Source organism: Amblyomma mixtum, chromosome 3, assembly GCF_055824585.1.
Source record: "Amblyomma mixtum isolate Tamu chromosome 3, ASM5582458v1, whole genome shotgun sequence".
Lineage (NCBI taxonomy): Eukaryota > Metazoa > Arthropoda > Arachnida > Ixodida > Ixodidae > Amblyomma > Amblyomma mixtum.
In genome coordinates this window covers 383,712,294-383,721,416 of record NC_143014.1, presented here as the reverse complement: position 1 = coordinate 383,721,416, position 9,123 = coordinate 383,712,294, and the positions used below count along the sequence as shown (strand labels likewise).

At 44.0% G+C, this 9,123-nt stretch overlaps 2 long non-coding RNA genes across 2 annotated transcripts; both read left to right on the top strand.

Moving 5' to 3' along the window:
* The first annotated feature begins 2,995 nt into the window (after positions 1–2,995).
* On the top strand, positions 2,996–5,809 carry LOC149357060 (uncharacterized). The gene is made up of 3 exons (XR_016289867.1): positions 2,996–3,066; positions 3,895–3,959; positions 5,687–5,809. It is a non-coding gene; the product is annotated as an uncharacterized LOC149357060 (long non-coding RNA).
* A 647-nt stretch (positions 5,810–6,456) lies between these two features.
* On the top strand, positions 6,457–8,623 carry LOC149357059 (uncharacterized). The gene is made up of 2 exons (XR_016289866.1): positions 6,457–6,599; positions 8,453–8,623. It is a non-coding gene; the product is annotated as an uncharacterized LOC149357059 (long non-coding RNA).
* The last annotated feature ends 500 nt before the right edge of the window (positions 8,624–9,123 follow it).

Here is a 9,123-nt window from a genome sequence, read left to right as displayed (position 1 = left end):
TGCATTCACTTCGGAAACACGCCTCACCTATTCACCACTGCCTGTTAAATCCGCCCCCATCCCTCAAATATGCACTCGCCTCGATTCGGTGCGGGCCCCACGACACGCTAGAAACAGGCTTACTTGCCTCTGCTCATCAATTTTTTATTTTTTTTCGTAGAAGCCCAAGGTACAGCCCAAGGAGTACGGGGAGAAATTGGGGGGTAGCGGGCGTATTTGGAAACGTGCCATGCGCAACGGCTCACCTGTGAAACTTCATTCGACGGTTTGCCGCGGAACTTTCGCTGACGACGCACCGGGCTCAAAATAAGCAATTTACCGTTTTTTAGGAGGCATGCTGCGATAAAGTGCACGGCCTGCTGGTAAAAGAAAGCCTTCGAACCGAGTACCAAAAAGGCGACACAGATTAACAGACGCACTCAACGAAGGCGAGGCACGAAGGAGCGCACCATGGAAAAATAGACTGCGCTATTGGCGCGCGGTCTCGGCCTCCACAGTTACGTAACCATCACGCCGCCGCTTTGCACCTCTGAACTCTCAAAACAATACTTTTTTTTCATTAATACAAGCGTAAATGACCGTTTTTCACAGTTGTTTCTTCGCGGTAGATACTGTAGATCTGTGAGCAGGGAAAGGTTTTGTCATGCTGTTTCGGTTTCGGTTTTTAACAGCCGAACGATGACTGTACCGTCAAAGTGGCTTATAGGTCAAGAAGCGCGAGACATGAAAAAAACTACAATATAATCTCTGCTTCTACATTCGTTGTCATTCCGATTCTTGAAGCAGACTGCATTGTAGCGAAGTAAAACTACTAATCAACGTATCGCAGTTTTTTCATGTCTCCCGTGACCTGTGAACCATAAGCACAGTGCAGACAACTGACACAAACAGCACATGCACAGAATAGCAATAGTTATCAGTATCAGTAAGCGCGATATCTGAACTATGAAGAACCAGCTTTAGGCCCCGCTCTTGCCTTGTTAGCTATAAACACACGTTGGCGTCACAGCTATCGCTATAGGCTGTTGAAACCGAAATAGCACGAGAAAGAAATTTGATTATAATTATTTAGCGCTCGTAAGAGAACACCACGGAATAATCCATGTACAGCAATGTCTTGCGCATCATTACAATCAAGACATTACACACAATTAGATGCATATACTACTGTAACCACCACAGCGGCTTTCCTTTAATTGTAATCAGAGATGTCCATCCCTTTTGCTTCCGCGACCTGTACCATTTATTTTGGCTTCCTTTACTGAGATCTTTGTTTCAGTTGCTGTTAACTGGTAAAAGTGAAGAAATATCATAGGCAGTAAAATTATGGGACCACAGAAAGATACACCATTTGAGGGGCCTGTAATTTACGAGCGAGGGCTCATTTCACATGCGTATACTTCTTGGATATTTTTCGCCGAAAAAGTGGAGTTCGGCATGGCCTTCCTACGTAATTTTTTTTATTGGCGGGGGGGGGGGGGGGATAGAGAGTGCCATATTTCTACTTAAATCATGCCTGAGTTTCTGGGTTTGTCATACGTACGGTTTATTATTCTTAGCTGTTCGCATAAAATGATCGCGAAGCTTTTTTTTTTACCAAAGAAGCTTTTCTCAGTCTAACTGGATTATTTCCACCACATTTTGAGTTGCATAATGCGCGCAGCTCCTTTTTATGAGATTTCTATAGCTTCGAATGTGACAGCAAGAACTATATATTAGTAAAGCTTTTTGACGGGCTAGTTGGTACATATCCATATTTGAAAGGGTGTGCGCTAAAAAGACGTACACAGGAAAAAGATAGAGACGACAGGAAAGAAGCGCAACTTCCAACTTTACCCAGTCAACCACGGATATCCGGGGTAGGTCCGAGTAAGGTCCGAATCTCCAGTGCCAGGCTGGGATGTCCATAGGGCATGCCTACGTATGTCCATATTCGGATATACGCATCGGAGATTCTGTGTATGTACGAGGGACGTTCGTTTTTAGATGGCTGGCGGACATCCGCCGGCGGATGTCCGAGGAGTATCCGTAAACATCTCTCTTGGGATGTGAGCTTACATGGCATATATAATTTGTTTTCCCTCAGACGAACATTTTAAAACAAATTCTATTTTGCCAATGCCAAAATTCACACAATCACATTTCTAGCACCAATTAGTTTAATATTAAGATTGATTAAGATCACTCAACTATGGTGTTGATGTAAAAGAACCAGAATTAAACGAATCGCTTGGCTTTCTGGCGCCAGTGCTCATAATTAACGCCCTTTTATCCTGCAGCACTCCTTCGAGGTAACCGAGGCATGTAGCCATGCATGCTGCCTTCCATGAAAACAAACCCGAACAAACTGCTACCAGGGGCCGCGGCAGAGCGGTAAGCCTAAAAGTCAACCCAATCCAGTCTATCAGCCAAGCCAATATTTGTGGCGCGATGGTCTCGTTGGTTTTCGTCGCGCGGTGCTCCTTTCGACCTTTACTTTTGCTGCAATGTGCGGTTTGTTCGCTCTGTGGCTGCTTGGCTGTGCTACAAATGTGATGTGTCATCTACGCGCTCGAAAAGACGCTCGTTTGATTCTGAAGCTCTCGTGAAAAAGCTCCGGTGTCGCCTGACCCCATGCCGAGACATCCTTTGTTGCTTCGGATGAAAGAAGCGGCCATGGTGTTAACACTAGCGAGGTAAGTAACTGTGCTTGAAAATTACTTTCAGGGTGTTGCTGTGGGATGACTAAAGCGCATTAACGCAGTTGTACTCTGTTGCGCTACTTGTTTGCCACGGAGTGGAAATTGCAAGCACTATGCATTAGCTGCCGCAAACGTGTTTCTCGTGTTTGTGAAAAAAAAGTTGAGACGGTGTGTAGTTGCATGGTGTGAATCTTAAGGCAATTGCGCGTAGGTTCAAAATTACGATAAAACAGAATGCACGAAAAGCATAGTGCCAGGACGGTGTTAGTTTTTCAGTGCTTCGCGAGTGAGTTTTTCTTTTCTGTTGCCTTTGCAGTGTGGATGTGGCCCGGCTACCGAGTGTATTGGTGCCTACATTAATTATGCCAAGCCGTGCAAAGCACAGGTAGGTTGAAAATGTCATATAAAAGTTGTGCATACTTCCACAGCTTATCAATTTATTTATTAGGCTTGCCAAATGGAAGTCTCCAACCATCCACTCACTGCACAGTACTTTGCACTGTGCAGTGAGTGCAGTGAGTGCAGTGAGGACAGCTTAACTATTGTGTTAAATTTTGCGAGCTTCAGTCACATTTTTCACTTACTTCCCAATCACTGAGTGCAATGAGCTCTTGCAGTGCTTTGGTATAACTTTGCCAAACATGTTATGCCCACAGGGCTCAATGCTGAGCCAGATAGCAGGAGTTGAACAGCGCGAACTACAAGGGACAAGAAAAGAAGGGACACAGGACGAGCGCTGACTCGCAACTGAAAGGTTGATTCACTGAAACCTTGATGAAGAAACAATCAAAGGGAAGAAACATAAAAAACTAAAAACCATGAAACGCAACATTCGTCAGGTGCTCCCGAGAAAATTCATCTCCCTATCGCAGAGGAAAACAGATGGTTTGCTGACGCAATTCAGTTGATCCCCTGCGATGTGAAAAGCCTCGACAACTTCTCGTGTCGTCTGATCACTGTGGGTGTATAGTACACGTGATAGCAGGACCATATATGACACCCCTAGAGCCACATGTTCCTGGATTGTGACCAGACCTCTCTTCCTTACTCCTGTGTAGCTGTGGATCATCAAATATGCTGTCAGTGCCCTGATGCGTGGTTCATCAGTGAACCCTGTGGGCATTGTAGTTTCGACAGAGATTGTGTTTTGCTGCATCGTTGACAACGTGCTGTATAAGGTGCTCTCTCGTACTTTATTTTCTTGTCCATACAGTGTGGATGTGACTGACCTAAGCTAGCAGCTATATAGTACCTGCAGCTTACAGCAGCAACCTTCAGGTAAGTTTGAACTACAGTGCAAGTTTCACCCTGTCACATAATGGATACTTTCCTTCTGTTTGCTTTGTGCAGCGGAGGGTATCTAGCTATACTGCAGTGTACTTGTACAATAATGGATAAAAATTTGTGGGATGAGAGTTCTTTGTGAAACATTTTCTCTGAGCTGTTAGCCAGAGCAATTTAATCAAAAGCCTAGAATGAGGAGGGGACATGGATACTCGATCTTATTGAACAAATTTCAGCTGACTGACTGGCGAGGCAATGCAAAAATAAATATTTTCTGAAAATCGACATCCAGCAAACTTTTCTCTATGAGTGTACCTTGTGCCCAACCTAAGTCGTTAGCTAGCTTGCAACGATGTGGTAAGGATCCCTACTCTTGCACTTGAATTTTTTTGACCATCAGTATGGAAGTGACTGCCTGTGGGAGTAGCTGTGGTGTCTTGCAATGTAAAAGACAAAAGAGCTACTACTGGGGCGAGTTGGAAATACATACTTGAAGGAATTGGTGAGCGCTATAAAAACACTGAAAACGCACAGGACGAAGCGCTTTCTAACTACTGTTTAATCTCAGAAGAAACATGACTATATACACACATTTGACGACAAGAATGAAGGAAAAACAGGTAAAAACTACGCGCGCTTACAACAGCCGAAGATTACTGTTCTTGAGGGAGGTTAATTCTGTTCCCCCTAACATCACTGAAGGGGAGCTGACGCATTGCTTATCTGGTTTGGTTTGGTTTGGTTTGTTTTGGAGCAATGTGCATTGCAAAAGGTTTGATAATTTCTTGTTCCCGTCCGTTTCTAGCCCTACCTATTACCTTGATGTTTTTTAGCAAGGGTATGCATTTACAGTGTGCGAAATGAGCTGCCAGATTCCCGGACTTTGCAAGTTGTTCACATGATCTTTCGTGTTCCCGGAGCCTCTTGTGAAGGCATCTTCCCGTTTGCCCTGCGTAAGTTTGTTGGCAGCTGAGCGGAATGCTGTAAATGACGTTTTCGTCACACTTTACATAGGTGTTTTCATGTTTGATGTTGCACCCAGGTTTCTTTTTGTGGTCTTCATTCTCGTTGACCTTTGTACACATTCCAATGAGCTTATTGGCAGCTGAAAAAACCACCTGGACTCCGTACATGTTAGCTGTCCTCCTTATTCTGTGGGAGATATTGTGAACATACGGCATCACGGCAGGGCATCCCTCGTAGCTCATTTTCTTAGTTTTGTAGGACCCAGTAACTTCTCTTAGTAAGCTTTCAGCAATGCCGCAAAGTAACTGCTCCGGATAACCGCTCTCCTTCAATTGGGAGACCTGTTGGTCTACGCTGTGAATTATCGAGTAGGGGCAAAATTTTTTTATAGCTGGTTTCAGGCAAGACGTAGCTACAGCTCGCTTTACAATTCTGGAATGACTGTGCCATCTGCCATCACAGAGCGTGGTGTTGAGGTTCACATGAGCCTGGATACTATGCTCTGTTATGGCAGATCACGTAGCAATGTTGTTTTGCTTCGCCCCGCCACGCATCACAGATCCTGCAAACTTTTGCGGCCAACAGTACCGTGTTATGGATGAGGAAACGCCTAATGTACTTGTGGCAAGTGGGTGAATCTCCTTGCAATGGTCAAACAAATGCCAGTATGCTGATTATATGCGAAGTGCATGATGACTTGTGCATGATACACATTTGCTGCATTTATATTGGTTATGCCTATGCTTTAATTCTAGTCAACAAAAAAGGTGAAGAAGTTGAGAATGGCTGCGAAAAGAAGTGCCAATGAGGACATTGTGGCACTCAGAGAAAGCAATGCGCTAAAAGAGGAGCTGGAAGCCCTCAAGAAAGAAAATTCGAAGCATGAGAGGCCAGCTCTGTGTCGGAGGGGTAGCTTGTCTTTGTGTGTGGTCTTTCGCATTGCTTAGTCATCATGACATGTCTTGAGAAGGGCATCTGGTTGCTATAGAAATTTCGTGACCATTCCACTCTACAAGGGGCACCATATCATGTGAAGCACAAACAGCACGGCTTTTTTGTGTGCTTTTCTTATTTTTTAGCATTTGTTACTGTGCGCACATACTAATTGGCTATGTCCAGCAAGGTAGAGCCATTTTTCTGAAATTATTTGCCGATAGCATTCCAAACATGAATTGAGATTAGCATTAGTCAGTTACAAGCACTGCATGCAGTTACCTTTGATACTCCACTGCTGTTAAGAAGTGCCACTAAATGCCCATCGCACTGTTTATGTCCACGCTTAAGTTCTGCAGTTATTTTCAAGTTTTAAATGATTTTGACCTTGGTGATGTGGCAAGTGCTAACACTGAGTTTTAAGTCAGAATGCACTCGGTAAACAATGATAATTTGTACATTATATACGTTCCTTTCAGTTTGGCATGCCATTTTTCTTTTTCCTGCAGGTACACCTGGCCAATGGCCATGAAATATCTAAAGAGGCGTACGATACTCCCATGGCGCTGCCAAAAGATTCGCTGTTTGTCAAAAGAGCGGCAACCACATTGTGGTGAACAGAAGTGCTGGCTCAGCGCAGCTTCACAGGAACGCTGTCCAACAGATTCCTGGCAGAGGGTGGGGACAAGGCACCGCAGAAGCCACTGACGCTGCTGAAGGTGGAGACGATAAGGGGTAATTATTGTATTCTACTGGGGTTAGCACATGTGCATATTGTCATATTGCATTAACATATGAAAGGAGGCTATCTCGACCTTGGCAATAGCTCATGAGAAGGTAATAATTATCAAACACTATTTGACTCATATTAGAATGGATCAATTCATTGCATGGCTTTTGGTTGTGCACGAGAATTCATGTGCAGTTAGCTACTTGACAGGCACAATGAGAAGCATTTGGTAGAGATAAGAACTTCCTACAGAGCTGAGCTGCTAGATGAGTGTATGACATGAGCGCTCCACATCTGTGGCAACAACCAAAGAACATAACTTGTTTTGTGATGCTAAAATAGGCTGTTGTCACATGACAATGTTGAGCTGAAAAGTAAGGTTCTTAAGAGCTGCGCATTTTTAAAACCTTTAAATGTGCACTGAAGAGGAATCAGAACTCGTCTTTTTGCCACGGGAACCCGATCTACACGTTCCAAGCATTCTTAGAAATTTTGAATTATTGCCCTGTGGGGCTGATTTTCCTAATTTAAATGTGATTAATGTCTGGCTCCCGCCTTTTTTTTTAATTCTCCGCAGTCGGGGAGGAGTCAGCCAACGCATGGAGTGCCTTGCAGGCAGTCGCATGGCGGCTTTGCTTTCGTTTTTATTTTGCTTCCGTGAATATCCACATTTCCGTGGTTAAATAGATCTATTCAGAGACTACATAGCTGCAAATTAGGCCCACAGAAATAAAGATACGCGTGGACTCTGCTTTCGCCAATCACTCCGTATCGCTCCGCCGATGGCAGAGCGGCAAGCCGCCACAGGACTGGTTGAAAGATTAGTCGACTCCTCCCACTGTCTGCGGGGGAATTAAAAAAAAGGCGGGAACCGGGTGTTTAATTCGATTTAAACTAGAGAAACCGACTGCACAGGGAAATAATTCGCAGTTTCTAAGAACGTTCGTAACGTGTAGAACGAGTTCCATCGGTAAAAGTATGAGTTCAGATTCCTCTTTAGTGCACCTTTAACGCAAATGCTGATGGTATCATTCTTATGTATCTTCCTGTCCTTTTTTGTTATTGTTTCATCTTATTGCCTTAGCAAAGGCACTAATTATGGGATGGTTTAGCACAAACATATTCTCGGGAAATGTACGCAGTTCGACCTGTTGTACACTTCGCATACATAGTAATGCAACTGAGCCCTTACTTCGTGTTCTTTGGCTTTGTGTTCAGGACCATACCATGTATGCATCTGCTAGGGCACTGGGCACAGCCTGCATCCTTACAATTGACAAACGCTTTTTTCTGATGAACTTAGTCATTTTTCTGCTTTACACTTGGCGTGAATATTAAGGCGACATGCTCATTTTGATGATGTAGGCAGTGCAAAGTGCCACAGCAGCTGTCGTGCTTGCAGTATTGGCACTCATGGCCTTTGCACATGCACAAGATTTGGCAACATAGCTTTCTGCAACCTTTCTAGAGTGTAGAAAGTGATTTGTTTTCATATCTGCTGAGATTTACCCAGAATCAGAACAGCTTGTTGCACTATTACTCATATTAGGCAGAAGTGTTCTAGGCTTAATTCTAGGCTCATTTACAACTTTCTTTTGATGTGCTGTGTTTTAGGGTGTTTCGCTTAAATTTGCTCACCATTACTGCTGCACTGTTCTGTTGAGATTGCACATGCTTCTACACTTACTAAAAGCAGAAGGAATGGCATTGTGCATCGTCAGAGCTACAGCTTTGTGCCCTAATTGTGTTACAGGTGTTGAAACATGGACGGTCTCATTCTACAACAACAATTCTGCCGAAGCCAGAATAATAACAAAGCTTGCGCTATTTTTAACTCTTATGCATGATTTTCTTTCAGTGTTCTTCAGGCATTATGCCCGCAGTCGGGGAGTGACGGACGAAGCAGCCACGAAAGCTGAAAAAAGCATAAGACTGTGGCTATCACAGAAAACTTGCGAAATTCGCCGAAAGAGGCCCGCTGCTTCAAAGAGCTAAGCGAATCAGAATAAATTTTGTTTCTTTTTTCTTTTCTACATGCCCTTGCAATTTCTTTTGGCAATCATACGAATTGAGTATTGGCGTATGCGTGCAAATTTTGTTTCATTTTCTTTCCCTAAAATTTCTATTGGTAAGTGTAAAAATTGAGTGCTGGTGTATGCATGCTGTTATGTGTATCCTAATGCACTGCATCGCTATCAAAGCACATTGAATTTGCGTTTTTCTCACGGCCACTCTGCGTACACACAACTCTTCTTCTCCTTGAGCTCTCCAGTGATAGTGAACAACTGCGCAAGCATTGCAGAAGCTGGTGGTTTAACTGTACTTGTGCAGTTTATATCAGCAACAGTACCAAAGACAGAAGAGGGCAGCTGTCGAGCTCACACTTGCCTCCTCACGTGTGAAGTTGGCGTCTTGTGGAGCCACACCTTGCCTGCTTCACCCATGTGCGCTTCTTTTCAACCTGTTTTCTCGGTACCAGGTATGCTCTTTATGCTCCACAGCGGGCGGCACATATCGTGAAACAGGCAA